Source organism: Hordeum vulgare, chromosome 7H, assembly GCF_904849725.1.
Source record: "Hordeum vulgare subsp. vulgare chromosome 7H, MorexV3_pseudomolecules_assembly, whole genome shotgun sequence".
Lineage (NCBI taxonomy): Eukaryota > Viridiplantae > Streptophyta > Magnoliopsida > Poales > Poaceae > Hordeum > Hordeum vulgare.
This window is the reverse complement of record NC_058524.1, coordinates 507,201,298-507,219,925: the sequence shown is the minus strand read 5'-3', so window position 1 is coordinate 507,219,925 and position 18,628 is coordinate 507,201,298. Positions and strand designations below refer to the sequence as shown.

Sequence of the window (18,628 nt, the reverse complement as noted above, 5' to 3'; positions counted from 1 at the left end):
TTCATCATGTGTTGCACATCTAAGTCATCAACTTTGCATAAGTGTTAGGATGTGTGCATGTTTTTACAAAACATTTGAAGATTCTAAGATATTTAGCTCACACCGCAACTTGCAAAACCTTTTCTCATCTAAGGGCTTAGTGAAGATATCAGCCAGTTGATCATCAGTCTTCACATGGTCGATGAGGATATTGCCCTTGAGGACATGGTCCCGAAGAAAATGATGACGGATCTGGATGTGCTTGGTCTTCGAGTGCTGTACTGGGTTATAGGCAATCTTGATAGCACTCTCATTGTCACAGTAGAGAGGCACATTCTTCATGTTGATGCCGTAGTCCTTGAGGGTTTGCTTCATCCATAGTAATTGAGCACAGCAAGAACCAGCAGCAATGTACTCAGCTTCGATAGTGGAGAGTGATACACAGTTCTGCTTCTTTGAGGACCAGCAAACCAGTGATCTTCGGAGGAAATGGCATGTGCCAGATGTTGACTTGCGATCCACACGGTCACCAGCATAGTCTGAATCAGAATACCCTACCAGATGAAGATTGGAGCCCTTGGGATACCATAATCCTAGTGTTGGTGTGTGAGCTAAGTATCGAAGAATATGTTTCACACCCTTATGGTGTGACTCCTTCGGTTTTGCTTGAAAACGTGCACACATGCAAACACTAAGCATTATGTCTGGCCTAGATGCACATAGATACAATAAAGAACCAATCATAGAACGGTATACCTGCTGATCGAAATTTTTACCATTTTCATCAGTGCCGAGGTGACCGTTAGTAGGCATTGGAGTCTTGGCACCTTTGCATTCATGCATGTCGAATTTCCTCAGAACATCCTTGAGGTATTTCTCCTGTGATATGAAGATTCCATTGCTTTGTTGACGAATTTGAAGACCTAAGAAGAATTTCAGCTCCCCCATCATAGACATCTGATATTCTTCACTCCTCATATAGGCAAATTCATCACTGTATCTTTTGTCAGTACAGCCAAATATGATATCATCAACATATATTTGACATACAAACAGTTCATTATCATAAGATTTTGTGAAAAGAGTTGGATCGAGTGAACCAGGTTTGAAGCCTTTCTTCATGAGGAATTCCTTCAATGTATCATACCATGCCCGAGGGGCTTGCTTGAGGCCATACAGAGCCTTTTTGAGTCTGAAGACTTTGTCTGGATTCTTTGGATCCTCAAAACCTGGGGGCTGAGCAACATATACTTCTTCCTCAAGCTTACCATTGAGGAATGCACTTTTCACATCCATTTGATATAAGATGATGTTATGATGATTAGCATAAGCAAGTAGGATTCGAATAGCTTCAAGTCTAGCAACATGTGCAAAAGTTTCATCGAAATCTATTCCTTCAACCTGGGTGTAGCCTTGGGTTACAAGTCGTGCCTTGTTCCTCACCACTTGACCGTCCTCATCTTGCTTGTTTCGGAAAATCCACTTGGTGCCGATGATGTTATGCTTGCGAGGATCGGGTCGTTTGACGAGCTCCCATACGTCATTCAGCTTGAATTGAAGAAGTTCGTCTTGCATGGCTTGGATCCACTCCGGTTCTAGAAAAGCCTCAGCTACTTTTGAGGGTTCTGTGATAGATACAAAAGAAAAATGCCCACAAAAGTTAACTAAGTGTGAAGCTTTTGAGCGAGTGAGAGGACCTGGCGCGTTGATGTCGTTGAGGATTTTGTCAAGTTCTACTTCATTTGCAATCCTCGGATGAGCTGGTTGAGGATTTTGTCTAGGCTGAGGAAGTGGTGCTGTTGCAATTTCCTCAGGAGCATCTTCTTGGTTTTCATCAGCGATGGGGATTGTTTCTTCACCAATTTCCTCAGTGGGGACAATGTCTTCAATAGGCTTAAGCTTTATTGCTTCCTCAGGAGACAGCTTATCTGGATCAGAAGGCAATTGCTCTCTTTGCGAGCCATTAGTTTCATCGAACCGCACATCTACAGTCTCAACAACTTTGTTGTGATAGTTGTTGAAGACTCTGTAGGTGTGTGAGTCCTTTTCATAACCGAGCATAAAACCTTCATGTGCCTTAGGTGCAAATTTCGAGCTATGATGAGGATCTTTAATCCAGCATTTTGCACCGAAGACTTTGAAATAACTTACATTGGGTTTCTTGTCAGTGAAGAGTTCATATGAGGTTTTCTTGAGGAATTTGTGAAGATATACCCTGTTGATGATATGACATGCAGTGTTGATTGCTTCAGGCCAGAAGCGACGAGGAGTCTGATATTCTTCAAGCATAGTTCTTGCCATTTCAACCAGAGTCCTGTTCTTTCTTTCGACGACACCATTCTGCTGAGGAGTATAAGGAGCAGACAATTCGTGAGTAATACCAAGTTCATCAAGATAATCATCAAGACCAGTGTTTTTAAACTCGGTTCCATTATCACTCCTAATATGTTTGATCTTGATGCCGAAGTTCGTCGAGGCCCTTGAAGAAAATCGTTTGAAGATTTCCTGCACTTCAGTTTTATACACTATGATATGCACCCAAGTGTATCTGGAATAATCACAACTATGACAAAGCCATATAGAGATGCTGCATTGGTTAGTGTTGCATAGTGAGTAGGTCCAAATAAATCCATATGAAGCAATTCGAATGGACGTGTAGTGGTCATGATGGTTTTGGAGGGATGCTTGGATCTGGTCATTTTCCCAGATTCACAAGCACCGCAGAGATGATCCTTGAGGAATTTGACTGATTCGATGCCAATGACATGCTTCTTCTTTGCAAGTGTGTGCAAATTCCTCATGCCTGCATGACTTAGTCTTCTGTGCCACAGCCATCCTTCTGAGGTTTTTGCTAGTAAGCAAGTGGCTGGTTGAGGACCTGTAGAGAAGTCAACAATGTACAAATCCCCTCTTCTTACACCTTCGAAGACTTTGGATCTGTCAGATTCCATGATGACTACACATCTATATCTACCAAAGATAACAATCATATCAAGATCACAAAGCATCGAGACTGACATGAGGTTAAAACCAAGGGATTCAACAAGCATCACTTTGTCCATATGCCTATCCTTGGAAATAGCTACTTTGCCAAGTCCCAATACCTTGCTTTTACCTTTATCAGCATATGTGATTTGCTTCAGAGGTGATGGAGTTAGTGGCATATTCATCAGTAGGCTTTTATCACCAGTCATGTGATGTGTGCAGCCACTATCGAGAACCCACTCGATATTTTTGGGTTTGTCATCCTGCAGATGAATTAGTACAGCTTACCATCTCATATGCTTCAAGTTTGAAGAATATGATACTAATTTCATCATAACAGAAATGTAAGGACGTGTGAAATATTTCTATTTCATCAATCATTAGCTTGCGTCCTATCAAGCATTTCCTCAGGTCTCCAGCAAATTCTTCAGATGATGATTTTCATCTGGAGACCTGACCTGCAGAAGTGATTAGGTTGATTTCTTCACCACTCACATTTGAAGGGGTGGCAAAGCGTTCATCATCCTGCGAGCACCATATGAAAAAGGTGGCATTGACGCTAATGCACTTCTCTTAACAGTAGGGGGGTTAAAGTACTCATATGAGTATGCAGAGAACTGGTTTGAGGATTTATGAACATAATGATTTGAAGAATAGCGCTCATAATCATATTCCTTGTAGTTTCCCTGCATGTTAGACGCATAAGCACGGGTATGAGCATAGTTTTGACCAGTTGAGGATTTTGATCCTCTTGAAGACTTTGGTCCTCCTGAGGAATTTGATCTAGGGTTCAGATTCCTCAGAGGTGATGTCATGAGGACATTCACTTGAAGATTTTCAAGACAACTTTTGGGAACCCAGATTTTCCTCAGAGGAGGGCCATTCCTACAGTTAGTTCCAACATATCGAGCAAATACTTTACCAGATTGATCTTTGAACATTTTATAGTTGGAATCAAATGACTCATCAGAGGAATAGGATAATTCACATGAGAAGCCAGTTAGATTAGATGGATCAAAAGGAGGCCCAGTAGCAGCAACCCATGAGGTTTTGGGATACTGCTCAGGTTTCCAATAAGATCCATCAGCATTCAGTTTCCTCTCAAAGGCAATTCCTTCTTTCCTCGGGTTCCTGTTCAAGATCTGCTTCTTGAGCACATCACAAAGGATTTGATGTCCTTTGAGGCTTTTGTACATGCCTGTCAAGTACAATTCCTTCAACCCTACATTTTCATCAGTGACATTTGTGTTTTCCTCAAGTGAGGAAATAGACACAACAGGTGCAGTTGAAGAATTTGTAGCAGTGGTAGCATTTGAAGATTCTGGTGAAGAATTAGCAGTTTCACGATCAATGCATTTAAGACATGGAGGAATAAATTCAACTTGACTAGCGCTGATCTGTTGAGCTAGTAATGAATCATTTTCCGTACGAAGATCATCATAAGACATCCTTAGCTTCTCAAGATCAAGATTCCTTTGAAGAAATTCGTAGGAATTTTCTCATGATCAGTGAGGAGTGTATCATAACGATCCTGAAGAATATCAAATCTAGACTGAAGATTTTTCATGTCCTCAGCGAGGATTTGATTAAGATTCATTTCATCATTCAACAGATCATCACTTTTGTCTAGCAGTTTTTGAAGCTTTTCCAGAGCAGTTTGTTGTTTAGTGGCAATGATGGCAAGTTTACTGTAACTGGGTTTTTTGTAATCATCATGTTCACAGTCACTTGAATCAGATGAGGAGGCATTATGTGATACCTTTGAACCTTTTGCCATGAAGCAATAGGTTGGAGCGAAGTCATCAGCATAGTCATCAGTATGGATGGTGCACTCATTTTCTTCAAGATTGAAGATTGACTTGCTGACGAAATTGGTTGCTAGTGCAAGACTAGCCTGTCTAGATTCTGAATCTTCTCCAGAGCCTTCTTCATCATCACATTCTCCCGATTCTGCCTCGGAATCCATTTCCTTGCCAATAAGTGCCCGAGCCTTTCTGAAGCTAGTCTTCTTGTGTGAGGAGGACTTTGAGGATGAGGATTTTGAAGATTTCTTCTTCTTCTTTGAGTCATCAGAACTGTCATCCTTGTATTTCTTCTTCTTTGATTCCTTTCCCCAGCGAGGACAATCAGCAATGTAATGGCCTGATTTCTTGCACTTGTGACAGGTCCGTTTCTTATAGTCCTCAGATGCAGATTCTGATTCCCTCATGTCTCTTCTTGATAATTTACCGAACTGGCCTCGTTGTGTAAATCTCTGGAATTTCCTCACAAGCATTGCAAGTTCCTGACCAAATTCTTCAGGGTCACAACTGATGTCATCTATGTCTTCTTCTTCAGATGAGGAAATTGCTCTTGCCTTCAGGGCACGTGGTCTGGAATAGCTTTGTGTTGCGGAACGTCGCATGGGAAACAAAAAATTTCCTACGCGCACGAAGACCTATCATGGTGATGTCCATCTACGACAGGGGATGAGTGATCTACGTACCCTTGTGGATCGTACAGCAGAAGCGTTAGTGAACGCGGTTGATGTATTGGAACGTCCTCACGTCCATCGATCCGCCCCGCGAACAATCCCGCGATCAGTCCCACGATCTAGTACCGAACGGACGGCACCTCCGCGTTCAGCACACGTACAACTCGACGATGATCTCGGCCTTCTTGATCCAGCAAGAGAGACGGAGAGGTAGAAGAGTTCTCCGGCAGCGTGACGGCGCTCCGGAGGTTGGTGATGACCTTGTCTCAGCAGGGCTCTGCCCGAGCTCCGCAGAAACGCGATCTAGAGGAAAAACCGTGGAGGTATGTGGTCGGGCTGCCGTGGAAAAGTCGTCTCAAATCAGCCCTAAAACCCCACTATATATAGGAGGAGGAGGGGGAGACTTGCCTTGGGGTCCAAGGACTCCCAAGGGAGTCGGCCGAGCCAAGGGGGAAGGTCTCCCCCTCCCAAACCGAAATCCACTTGGTTTGGAAGGTGGAGTCCTTCTTCCCTTTCCCACCTCCTTCTTTTTTTTCCTTTCCTCTTTGATTTTCTTTCCTATGCGCATAGGCCTCTCTTGGGCTGTCTCACCAGCCCACTAAGGGCTGGTGTGGCACCCCAAACACCCATGGGCTTCCCCGGGGTGGGTGGGCCCCCCCGGTGAACTCCCGGAACCCATTCGTCATTCCCGGTACATTCCCGGTAACTCCGAAAACTTTCCGGTAATCAAATGAGGTCATCCTATATATCAATCTTCGTTTCCGGACCATTCCGGAAACCCTCGTGACGTCCGTGATCTCATCCGGGACTCCGAACAACATTCGGTAACCAACCATATAACTCAAATACGCATAAAACAACGTCGAACCTTAAGTGTGCAGACCCTGCGGGTTCGAGAACTATGTAGACATGACCCGAGAGACTCCTCGGTCAATATCCAATAGTGGGACCTAGATACCCATATTGGATCCTACATATTCTACGAAGATCTTATCGTTTGAACCTCAGTGCCAAGGATTGATATAATCCCGTATGTCATTCCCTTTGTCCTTCGGTATGTTACTTGCCCGAGATTCGATCGTTAGTATCCGCATACCTATTTCAATGTCGTTTACCGGCAAGTCTCTTTACTCGTTCCGTAATACAAGATCCCGCAACTTACACTAAGTCACGTTGCTTGCAAGGCTTGTGAGTGATGTTGTATTACCGAGTGGGCCCCGAGATACCTCTCCTTCACACGGAGTGACAAATCCCAGTCTCGATCCATACTAACTCAACGAACACCTTTGGAGATACCTGTAGAGCATCCTTATAGTCACCCAGTTACGTTGCGTCGTTTGATACACACAAAGCATTCCTCCGGTGTCCGTGAGTTATATGATCTCATGGTCATAGGAACAAATACTTGACATGCAGAAAACAGTAGCAACAAAATGACACGGTCAACATGCTACGTCTATTAGTTTGGGTCTAGTCCATCACATGATTCTCCTAATGATGTGATCCCATTATCAAGTGACAACACTTGCCTATGGCCAGGAAACCTTGACCATCTTTGATCAACGAGCTAGTCAACTAGAGGCTTACTAGGGACAGTGTTTTGTCTATGTATCCACACAAGTATTGTGTTTCCAATCAATACAATTATAGCATGGATAATAAACAATTATCATGAACTAAGAAATATAATAATAACTAATTTATTATTGCCTCTAGGGCATATTTCCAACAGTCTCGCACTTGCACTAGAGTCAATAATCTAGTTCACATCACCATGTGATTCCAACGAATCCAACACCCATATAGTTATGGGGTCTGATCATGTCTTGCTCGTGAGAGAGGTTTTAGTCAACAGTTCTGAAACTTTCAGATCCGTGCGTTCTTTACAAATCTTTATGTCATCTTATAGATGCTGCTACTATGTGCTATTCGGAAATGCTCCAAATATCTACTCTACTATATGAATCCGTTTCACTACTCATAGTTATTCGGATTAGTGTCAAAGCTTGCATCGACGTAACCCTTTGCGACAAACTCTTTAAGCACCTCCATAATCGAGAAAAATTCCTTAGTCCATTTGTTATTAAGGATAAATTTTGACCGCTGCTAGTGATTCAATCATGGATCACTCTCTGTACCTCTCAACAGACTTTGAGTCAAGGCACACATCAGGTGCGGTACACAGCATGGCATACTTTAGATTCTACGGCTAAGGCATAGAAGACGACCTTTGTCTATTCTCTTTATTCTGCCGTGGTCGGGTTTTGAGTCTTACTCAAATTCACACCTCACAACGCAACCAAGAACTCCTTCTTTGCTGATCTATTTTGAACTCTTTCAAAAACTTGTCAAGGCATGCATCTTGTTGAAACTTCTATTAAGCGCTTTCGATCTATCTCCATAGATCTTTGATGCTCAACGTTCAAGTAGCGTAATCCAGGTACTCCTTTGAAAACTTCTTTCAAACAACCTTGTATGCTTTACAGAAATTCTACATTACTCCTAATCCACAATATGTCAACCACATATACCTATCAGAAATTCTATAGTGCTCCCACTCACTTCTTTGGAAATACAAGTTTCTCATAAACCTTGTACAAACCCAAAATCTTTGATCATCTCATCAAAGTGTACATTCCAACTCCGAGATGCTTGCACCAGTCCATTGAAGGATCACTGGAGCTTGCATACTTGCTAGTATCTTTAGGATCGACAAAACCTTCTGGTTGTATCACATACAATGTTTGCTCAAGGAAACCGTCGAGAAAACAATGTTTTGACATCCTACGTGCAATATTTCATAAATAATGCATCAACAACTAACATAATTCTAACAGACCTTTAGCATCGCTACGAGTGAGAAAGTCTCATCATAGTCAACTGTTTGATCTTGTCGAAAACATCTTTGCGACAAGTCGAGCTTTTCTTAATAGTGACTTATCACCATCATCGTCTGTCTTCCTTTAAAGATCCATTTTTACTCAATAGTCCTATGACCATCAAGTAGTTCTACCAATGTCTACACTTTGTTTTCACACATGGATCCTCTCTCGGATTTCATGGCTTCCAGCCATTTGTCGGAATCTGGGCCCACCATCGCTTTCTCCATAACTCGTAGGTTCACTGTTGCTCAACAACATGACCTCCAAGACAGGGTTACCGTACTACTCTGCAGCAGTACGCGACCTTGTCGACCTACGAGGTTTGTAGTAACTTGATTCGAAGCTTAATGATCATCATCATCAACTTCCACTTCAATTGGTGTAGGCGCCACATGAACAACTTCCTGCGCCCTGCTACACACTGGTTGAAGTGATGGTGCAATAACCTCATCAAGTTCTACTACCCTCCCACTCAATTCTTTCGAGAGAAACCTTTCCTCGAGAAAGGATCCGTTTCTAGAAACAAACACTTTGCTTTCGGATCTGAGATAGGAGATGTACCCAACTGTTTTGGATATCCTATGAAGATGCATTTATCCGCTTTGGGTTCGAGCTTATCAGACTGAAACTTTTTCACATAAGTGTCGAAACCCCAAACTTTCAAGAAATGACAGTTTAGATTTCTCTAAACCTCAGTCTATACTGTGTCATCTCAACGGAAATACGCGGTGCCCTATTTAAAGTGAGTGCGGTTGTCTCTAATGCATAACTCATAAACGATAGTGGTAATTCGATAAGAGACATCATAGTATGCACCATACCAAATAGTGCGTGGCTATGACGTTCAGACACATCATCACACTATGATGTTCCAGGTGGCATGAACTGCGAAACAATTTCCACATTGTCTCAACTGTGTACCAAAACTCGTAACTCAGATATTCATTTCCATGATCATATCATAGACAGTTTATCCTCTTGTTACGACGAACTTCACTCTGAAACGGAATTGAACTTTTCAACATTTCAGACTTGTGATTCATTAAGTAAATACTCCTGTATCTACTCAAATCGTCAGTGAAGTAAGAACATAATGATATCCACTACGTGCCTCAGCACCCATTGGACTGCATACATCAAAATGTATCACTTCCAACAAGTTACTATCTTATTTCATCTCAATGAAAACAAGGCCTTGCTCATGTGGTATGATTTGCATGTCACTAGTGATTTGAAATCAGGTGAGTACAAAGATCCATCAGCATGGAGCCTCTTCATGCAATTTATACTAACATGACTCAAGCGGCAGTGCCACAAGTAAGTGGTACTATCATCATTAACTCGTATCTTTTGGCACCAATATCATGAACATGTGTAACACTACGATCGAGATTCAATAAACCATTGAAGGTGAATATTCAAGAAAATAGAGTAACCATTATTCTCCTTAAATGAATAATCGTATTGCAATAAACACGATCCAATCATGTTCATGCTTAACGCAAGCACCAAATAACAATTATTTAGGTTTAACACCAATCCCGATGGTAGCGGGAGCGTGCGATGTTTGATCATATCAACCTTGGAAACACTTCCAACACGTATCGTCACCTCGCCTTTAGCTAGTATCCGTTTATGCCGTAGCTTTCATTTCGTGTTACTAATCACTTAGCAACCGAACCGGTATCCAATACCCTCATGCTACTAGGAGTACTAGTAAAGTACACATCAACATCATGTATATCAAATATACTTCTTTCGACTTTTGCCAGCCTTCTTATCTACCAAGTATCTAGAGTTGCTCCGCCTCGGTGACTGTTCCCCTCATTACAGAAGCACTTAGTCTCGGGTTTGGGTTTAATCTTGGGTCTCTTCATTAGTGCAGCAATTGTTTTGCCGTTTCACGAAGTATCCCTTCTAGCCCTCGCCTTTCTTGAAACTTAGTGGTTTTACTAACCATCAACTATTGATGCTCCTTCTTGATTTCTACTTTCGCAGTGTCAAACATCGCGAATTCCTCAAGGATCATTGTATCTATCCTTGATATGTTATAGTTCATCACGAAGCTCTCACAGCCTGGTGGCAGTGACTTTGGAGAACCATCACTATCTCATCTGGAAGATTAACTCCCACTTGATTCAAGCGATTGTCGTACTCAGACAATCTGAGCACATGCTCAACGATTGAGCCTTTCTCCTTTAATTTGTGTACAAAGAATCTTGTCGGAGGTCTCGTACCTCTTAACGAGGGCACAAGCATGAAATCACAATTTCATCTCTTTAGAACATCACTTATGTTCCGTGACGTTTCACAACGTTTTCGGCGCCTTGCTTCTAAGCCATTAAGTATTTTTGAACTGAACTATCGTGTAGTCATCAGAAACGTGTATGTCGGATGTTCACAGCATCCACAGACGACGCTCGAGGTGCAGCACACCGAGTGGTGCATTAAGGACATAAGCCTTCTGCGTAGCAACGAGGACAATCCTCGGTTTTACAGACTCATTCTGCAAAGTTTGCTACTATCAATTTTCAACTAAATTTTCTCTAGGAACATATAAAAAAAGTAGAGCTATAGCGCAAGCTACATCGTAATTCGCAAAGACCATTAGACTATGTTCATGACAATTAGTTCAATTAATCATATTACTTAAGAACTCCCACTCAAAAAGTACATCTCTCTAGTCATTTGAGTGGTACATGATCCAAATCCACTATCTCAAGTCCGATCATCACGTGAGTCGAGAATAGTTTCAGTGGTAAGCATCTCTATGCTAATCATATCAACTATACGATTCATGCTCGACCTTTCGGTCTCATGTGTTCCGAGGCCATGTCTGCACATGCTAGGCTCGTCAAGCTTAACCCGAGTGTTCCGCATGCGCAACTGTTTTGCACCCGTTGTATGTGAACGTTGAGTCTATCACACCCGATCATCACGTGGTGTCTCGAAACGAAGAACTGTAGCAACGGTGCACAGTCGGGGAGAACACAATTTCGTCTTGAAATTTTAGTGAGAGATCACCTCATAATGCTACCGTCGTTCTAAGCAAAATAAGGTGCATAAAAGGATTAACATCACATGCAATTCATAAGTGACATGATATGGCCATCATCATGTGCTTCTTGATCTCCATCACCAAAGCACCGGCACGATCTACTTGTCACCGACGTCACACCATGATCTCCATCATCATGATCTCCATCAACGTGTCGCCATCGGGGTTGTCGTGCTACTCATGCTATTACTACTAAAGCTACGTCCTAGCAAAATAGTAAACGCATCTGCAAGCACAAACGTTAGTTATAAAGACAACCCTATGGCTCCTGCCGGTTGCCGTACCATCGACGTGCAAGTCGATATTATCTATTACAACATGATCATCTCATACATCCAATATATCACATCACATCGTTGGCCATATCACATCACAAGCATACCCTGCAAAAACAAGTTAGACGTCCTCTAATTTTGTTGTTCCATGTTTTACGTGGTGACCATGGGTATCTAGTAAGATCGCATCTTACTTACGCAAACACCACAACGGAGATATATGAATTGCTATTTAATCTCATCCAAGGACCTCCTCGGTCAAATCCGATTCAACTAAAGTTGGATTAACTGACACCCGCCAGTCATCTTTGAGCAACGGAGTTACTCGTAGCGATGAAACCAGTCTCTCGTAAGCGTACGAGTAATGTCGGTCCGAGCCGCTTCGATCCAACAATACCGCGGAATCAAGAAAATACTAAGGATGGCAGCAAAACGCACATCACCGCCCACAAAAACTTTTGTGTTCTACTCGAGAAGACATCTACGCATGAACCTAGCTCTGATACCACTGTTGCGGAACGTCGCATGGGAAACAAAAATTTTCCTACGCGCACGAAGACCTATCATGGTGATGTCCATCTACGAGAGGGGATGAGTGATCTACGTACCCTTGTAGATCGTACAGCAGAAGCGTTAGTGAACGCGGTTGATGTAGTGGAACGTCCTCACGTCCATCGATCCGCCCCGCGAATAATCCCGCGATCAGTCCCACGATCTAGTACCGAACGGACGGCACCTCCGCGTTCAGCACACGTACAGCTCGACGATGATCTCAGCCTTCTTGATCCAGCAAGAGAGACGGAGAGGTAGAAGAGTTCTCCGGCAGCGTGACGGCGCTCTGTAGGTTGGTGATGACCTTGTCTCAGCAGGGCTCTGCCCGAGCTCCGCAGAAACGCGATCTAGAGGAAAACCCGTGGAGGTATGTGGTTGGGCTGCCGTGGAAAAGTCGTCTCAAATCAGCCCTAAAACCACACTATATATAGGAGGAGGAGGGGGGAGACTTGCCTTGGGGTCCAAGGACTCCCAAGGGAGTCGGCCGAGCCAAGGGGGAAGGTCTCCCCCTCCCAAACCGAAATCCACTTGGTTTGGAAGGTGGAGTCCTTCTTCCCTTTCCCACCTCCTTCTTTTTTTTTCCTTTCCTCTTTGATTTTCTTTCCTATGCGCATAGGCCTCTCTTGGGTTGTCTCACCAGCCCACTAAGGGCTGGTGTGGCACCCCAAACACCCATGGGCTTCCCCGGGGTGGGTGGGCCCCCCCGGTGAACTCCCAGAACCCATTCGTCATTCCCGGTACATTCCCGGTAACTCCGAAAACCTTCCGGTAATCAAATGAGGTCATCCTATATATCAATCTTCGTTTCCGGACCATTCCGGAAACCCTCGTGACGTCCGTGATCTCATCCGGGACTCCGAACAACATTCGGTAACCAACCATATAACTCAAATACGCATAAAACAACGTCGAACCTTAAGTGTGCAGACCCTGCGGGTTCGAGAACTATGTAGACATGACCCGAGAGACTCCTCGGTCAATATCCAATAGCGGGACCTGGATACCCATATTGGATCCTACATATTCTACGAAGATCTTATCGTTTGAACCTCAGTGCCAAGAATTCATATAATCCCGTATGTCATTCCCTTTGTCCTTCGGTATGTTACTTGCCCGAGATTCGATCGTCAGTATCCGCATACCTATTTCAATCTCGTTTACCGGCAAGTCTCTTTACTCGTTCCGTAATACAAGATCCCGCAACTTACACTAAGTCACATTGCTTGCAAGGCTTGTGAGTGATGTTGTATTACCGAGTGGGCCCCGAGATACCTCTCCGTCACACGGAGTGACAAATCCCAGTCTCGATCCATACTAACTCAACGAGCACCTTTGGAGATACCTGTAGAGCATCCTTATAGTCACCCAGTTACGTTGCGACGTTTGATACACACAAAGCATTCCTCCGGTGTCCGTGAGTTATATGATCTCATGGTCATAGGAACAAATACTTGACACGCAGAAAACAGTAGCAACAAAATGACACGGTCAACATGCTACATCTATTAGTTTGGGTCTATTCCATCACATGATTCTCCTAATGATGTGATCCCATTATCAAGTGACAACACTTGCCTATGGCCAGGAAACCTTGACCATCTTTGATCAATGAGCTAGTCAACTAGAGGCTTACTAGGGACAGTGTTTTGTCTATGTATCCACACAAGTATTGTGTTTCCAATCAATACAATTATAGCATGGATAATAAACAATTATCATGAACTAAGAAATATAATAATAACTAATTTATTATTGCCTCTAGGGCATATTTCCAACACTTTGTCCATATAGATCTCTCTTTTCTTCTAGCTGGAATTCATGAGTATTTAGCCTTTCAAGGATATCAGCAGGATCTAGCATCTTGTAGTCTGGTCTTTATTGGATCATCAGAACTAAAGTGTCAAATGAAGAATCCAAAGATCTCAGCAGTTTCTTCACAACTTCGTGATCAGTGATGTCTCGAGCTCCCAGTGCTTGCAGTTCATTTGATATGTCAGTGAGGCGATCAAAGGTGTCTTGGCAGCTTTCATTTTCATGTCTCTTGAAGCGATTGAAGAGATTGCGAAGAATATCAACACGAGAGTCGCGTTGGGTTGATACTCCTTCATTTACCTTGCACAGTCTCTCCCAGATCAGTGTTGCAGAGCCTAAGGCACTTACTCTTCCAAACTGGCCAGGGCTCAGATGACCACATATGATGTTCTTCGCTTGAGAATCGAGTTGCTTGAATTTCTTCACATCAGCTGCAGTGACACTAGCAGAAATGATGGGAACACCATTTTCCACAATATACCAGAGATCATTGTCTATAGCTTGTAGATGCATTTGCATTTTGTTCTTCCAGAAGGGAAAATTCTTTCCCTCGTAGGTAGGACATGCTGCAGTCACCTTAAACATGCCTGCAGTCGACATAACTAAAACTCCAGGTGGTTAAACCAAAATCACACAGAACAAGGGAGTACCTTGCTCTCATACCAATTGAAAGTGCGTTATATCGACTAGAGGGGGGGGGTGAATAGGAGATTTTTAGAATTTCATTACTGAGGAAATTCCTTTTGAGGAAATTCCTCACTTCTGACTAACTTACAGCGGAAACAGTTAAGGATCAGTTGTGCAATTGTTCACAACAGCAGTATTACAGAGTGAAGATTATGAAAACAGATTGCACAGCAAGCAGGCACGCAGAATACAGATGATGATTTACTCAAGTGAAGAATTTGGGGCTGAGGAAATTCAGAGAAAGTCTTCAGCAAATTCTTCAAACAGTCACAGTGAAAGTCATCAACACATAATACAGAGAATGTAAAGAGTTGAGGAATTAGAACCCGATTCTTGGTGAAGACTGTTGTTGATGACCCAGTTCCAACTGCTGTGACAGTTGTACATCTGGTTTGGAGCGGCTTGGTATTTAAACCAAAGGACACCCAGTCCCGGGACACACAATCCCTACCGTATTCTCCTTGAGCTAAGGACACACAGTCCTCGCCCAACACTCGTGGTAAGTCTTCAGGGTAGACTTCCAAACCCTCACAAACTCGGTCACCCGACGATCCACAATTGACCGCTGGATTGCTCTAGACCATGACCCCTAACCGTCTGGAGGATGCACAGTCCTCAAAGGTAAAAGGCTTCAGTCCCACACAGGAACAACTTCTTCAGTGATGCTCAATCACTAGGTTTGGTTTGTGGTTTCGGTGGGTGGTGTATTTCCTCACTGATGATTTACTCTCGTAGGCTCTGAGGAATTTGGGTTGCTCTTATGACAAGTGTCAGTTTCGAACGGAGCAGCCAACCAGCTAGTGGTTGTGGGGGGCGGCTATTTATAGCCTGGGAGCATCCCGACATGATTTGACATTAATGCCCTTAAATAATATGACCGTTGGAGTGGATAAGATCAGTGACTTGGCGTGGCTTATCGAAACGGTCAGGACTCTCAACTGTGAGAGTTCTCATGTCACTCATATTCCTCACTTGAGGATTTTGGTAGGATTTGGCTTGGGTTGAGCATCATGAGGAAATCCATTCCCTAGTGTTACTTTGACACCCTTTAACAGTACGGTGTTCCTATTCATCAAATGCGAAGAAAGTAAAACAGAAAACGAAAATCTTCACGCTTCAATTTCTTCAGAACGATTTTCTTCAGGAACCACCGATCTTCTCAATATCAATATCTTCATGAGGAATATCAATTTCATCGCAAATTCTTCGCGATTCATTTCTTCAGCTTCAGACCAATTTCTTCAACTGAAGACATATATTTTTAGGGGTCGATATTCTTCAAATATCTCAAACTCCTCAATGACTTATAGATCATGTGTACACTCACAAACACATTAGATACTTAACCTATAAGTCTTTAAACCACCAAAATCACTAAGGGGCACTAGATGCACTTACACCCATCTTCTATGATTTTCATGGTCTTCTTATCCCGATCACAACGAAATTCCATACCACTATCATGAAGAACACCAAGCGAAATTAGATTCCTCCTTAGCCCTGGCACATACCCGACTCCCTGAAGCATCCGCTCAACTCCGTCAAACATCTTGATTTTGATGTCATCTATTCCAGCAACACGATAACCAGTGTTATCGCCAACATAGGCAAAACCAAACTCACCAAACTTGTACGAAGAGAACCACTCCCTCTTGGGCGTCGCATGAAAAGAGCAAGCTGAATCCAATATCCACGCTTCAGTTTTAGTTGACCATCTGTTTGATACTATGAGGGCATCACTACTGTTGTCTGAGTCACCACCATGAGTAGACAGGTTAGCACTAGGCTCACCCTTCAGTTCTGGGCATTCCCTCTTTATATGTCCCCTTCCTTCCACCTGTAGCACTGCACCTTTTTCTTCTTTTTCTTCTCTGCCTCTTGTCCCTTCCTGAGCTGATAACCTTTAACTACCAACCCCAAACCTTGAGCACTACCACTTTCAGCAGCATTCTTTTGCTTCCTCAACTCATGTCCTAGCAACGCTGCCGTGAGTTCCTCATTATTGACCTTTGTCTTTCCATGTGTCAACGTAATGACCAAATGCTCGTAGGACGGTGGCAACGAAACAAGAAAAAGTAGTGCCTTATCCTCATCCTTAATCTTCACATCAAGCCGTGCTAGATCCGTGACCAACTGATTAAAGGCGTTCACATGCTCCACAATATCCGACCCCTCTTGCATCTTCAACCCATAGAATTTTTGCTTCAAGTACAACTTATTGGTCGCTGACTTGGACATATAACGACTTGCCAACTTGTCACAGATTCCCTTAGGAGAACCTTCATCCATGACATGATACATGACCTAGTCTGCAAGACACAACCGTATGTTGGCGGCTGCCGGCACTTGCATATCCTCCCACGCATCGTTGTCAACCTTGGTCGGCTTCGTCTCCTGCAAACCTTTCAAGATTCCCTGTTGCGCCAGAAGATTCTTGACTCGTGTCTGCCATAGACCGAAGTTACCTGTGCCATCGAATTTCTCCATCTCAAATTTGATGAAATCCGGCACCATGCTGAGCTGCGATCTAACCGATCTGCTGTCTCCGGTCTGACCGCCCTTGCTTGCCTCTACGACTTCCTCACAAAAAAGATCTCTGATCCCAAATTCTTCGTCCGAAGCCACACTGCAATACGCTATCTACCAAGAACCTTGACTCGCACCGTCCATGTCCGCCCTTCAGGAATTACCGTGAAGGCTCGCCGACACGTAGATGAATCTGCTCTCCGTCGAAATCAACTGCTTCACCTTTTCCCAAACATGCAGACTTTTTTCTGGTGTGCTTGTACGCCTCGTCGCCCCCAGCCTTTTATTACTGTTGAGGCCCTGTTTGTTTCAGAAGTCCCGGAACTTTTTTTAGTCCCAACTTAAAAGTCCCTAGTCCCTACCCGTTTGTTTTCAGGGACTAAATAGGGACTAGACGTCATTAAATGACATGTAAAAAGACCATGTTACCCTTAGTAGTGTAGTAGTGGTTATTAAATGACATGCTTGAAGTAGGGGCATTGTTAGAAAAAGTGTCAAAAAGTCCCAAAAAGACCCTCCCATAGGGACTTCTCTAAATAGTCCCAAATACCCTCTTCTAGTCCCTAAAAATCCCTCCCGTTTGTTTCACATGGGACTTTTTGAGACTTTTTTTAATCCCTACACCAAAAAGTCTCTAGAAACAAACACGCCCCTAAATCACCAGGCCATGTCTTTTCCTTTCCGGACACGGAAACGACTCACAACTTGTTACGGTTTGCACACACAAGTCTCCTCTTTTCTTTTGAAAATCGTAACCAGCAGCAGGCTTTATTCCCTAGACGAAACACGTATACCGACATGCATGTATCACCTGGTAGATCGGCTGGACGCATGTTAATCTTCTGAACTCCTGCGCTGACATGGTTTCCTTTCCTTGTGCGTTGCACCTCATCCAACGAACTAGCTGCCGCATGTCACGAAGCGTCGTCTTCGCGTACGACAGCCTCAAACCGTAGCCTTCCTTTCCTCTGTCTGCGCCCCTCGAAAAATTCCGCCGCTGATCTCGATGACAACCTCTGCCTCTTTGATCTTGGTTCTTTGCCAGCAATCTGAATAACCTTGTCGCGCGTACTCACCGTACGCCAACCCTGCCACAACAGTCGCCTCCTCGCACATCATCCATGCACGAGCCATCTCGTACCCTGGCCACCCGTGTCGCCGACGCAATTTGTCCGCAGTGCCGTGCCGCCGCCTTTGTACAACACCGACCGCGTCATCTCGATGCTCTCACACTCCGATCTATCTGGTCGTCCTCACGCCTGGTTGCAGGTCTGATCGGGTGTCGAATCCGTCACCTCCGCAACGTCTTCAACAACCACTACGTCGGTCCGATCGCCATTTCTAGCCGATCCTACCGACCACAACCCGTCGAACGGTCCAGGCCTCCTGCCTGAGGTGT

The 18,628-nt window shown here is 43.8% G+C and overlaps 1 pseudogene; it reads right to left on the bottom strand.

Moving 5' to 3' along the window:
* Positions 1-16,511, bottom strand: part of LOC123409176 — a 30,670-nt pseudogene extending 14,159 nt beyond the window's left edge.
* Positions 16,512-18,628: the final 2,117 nt, after the last annotated feature.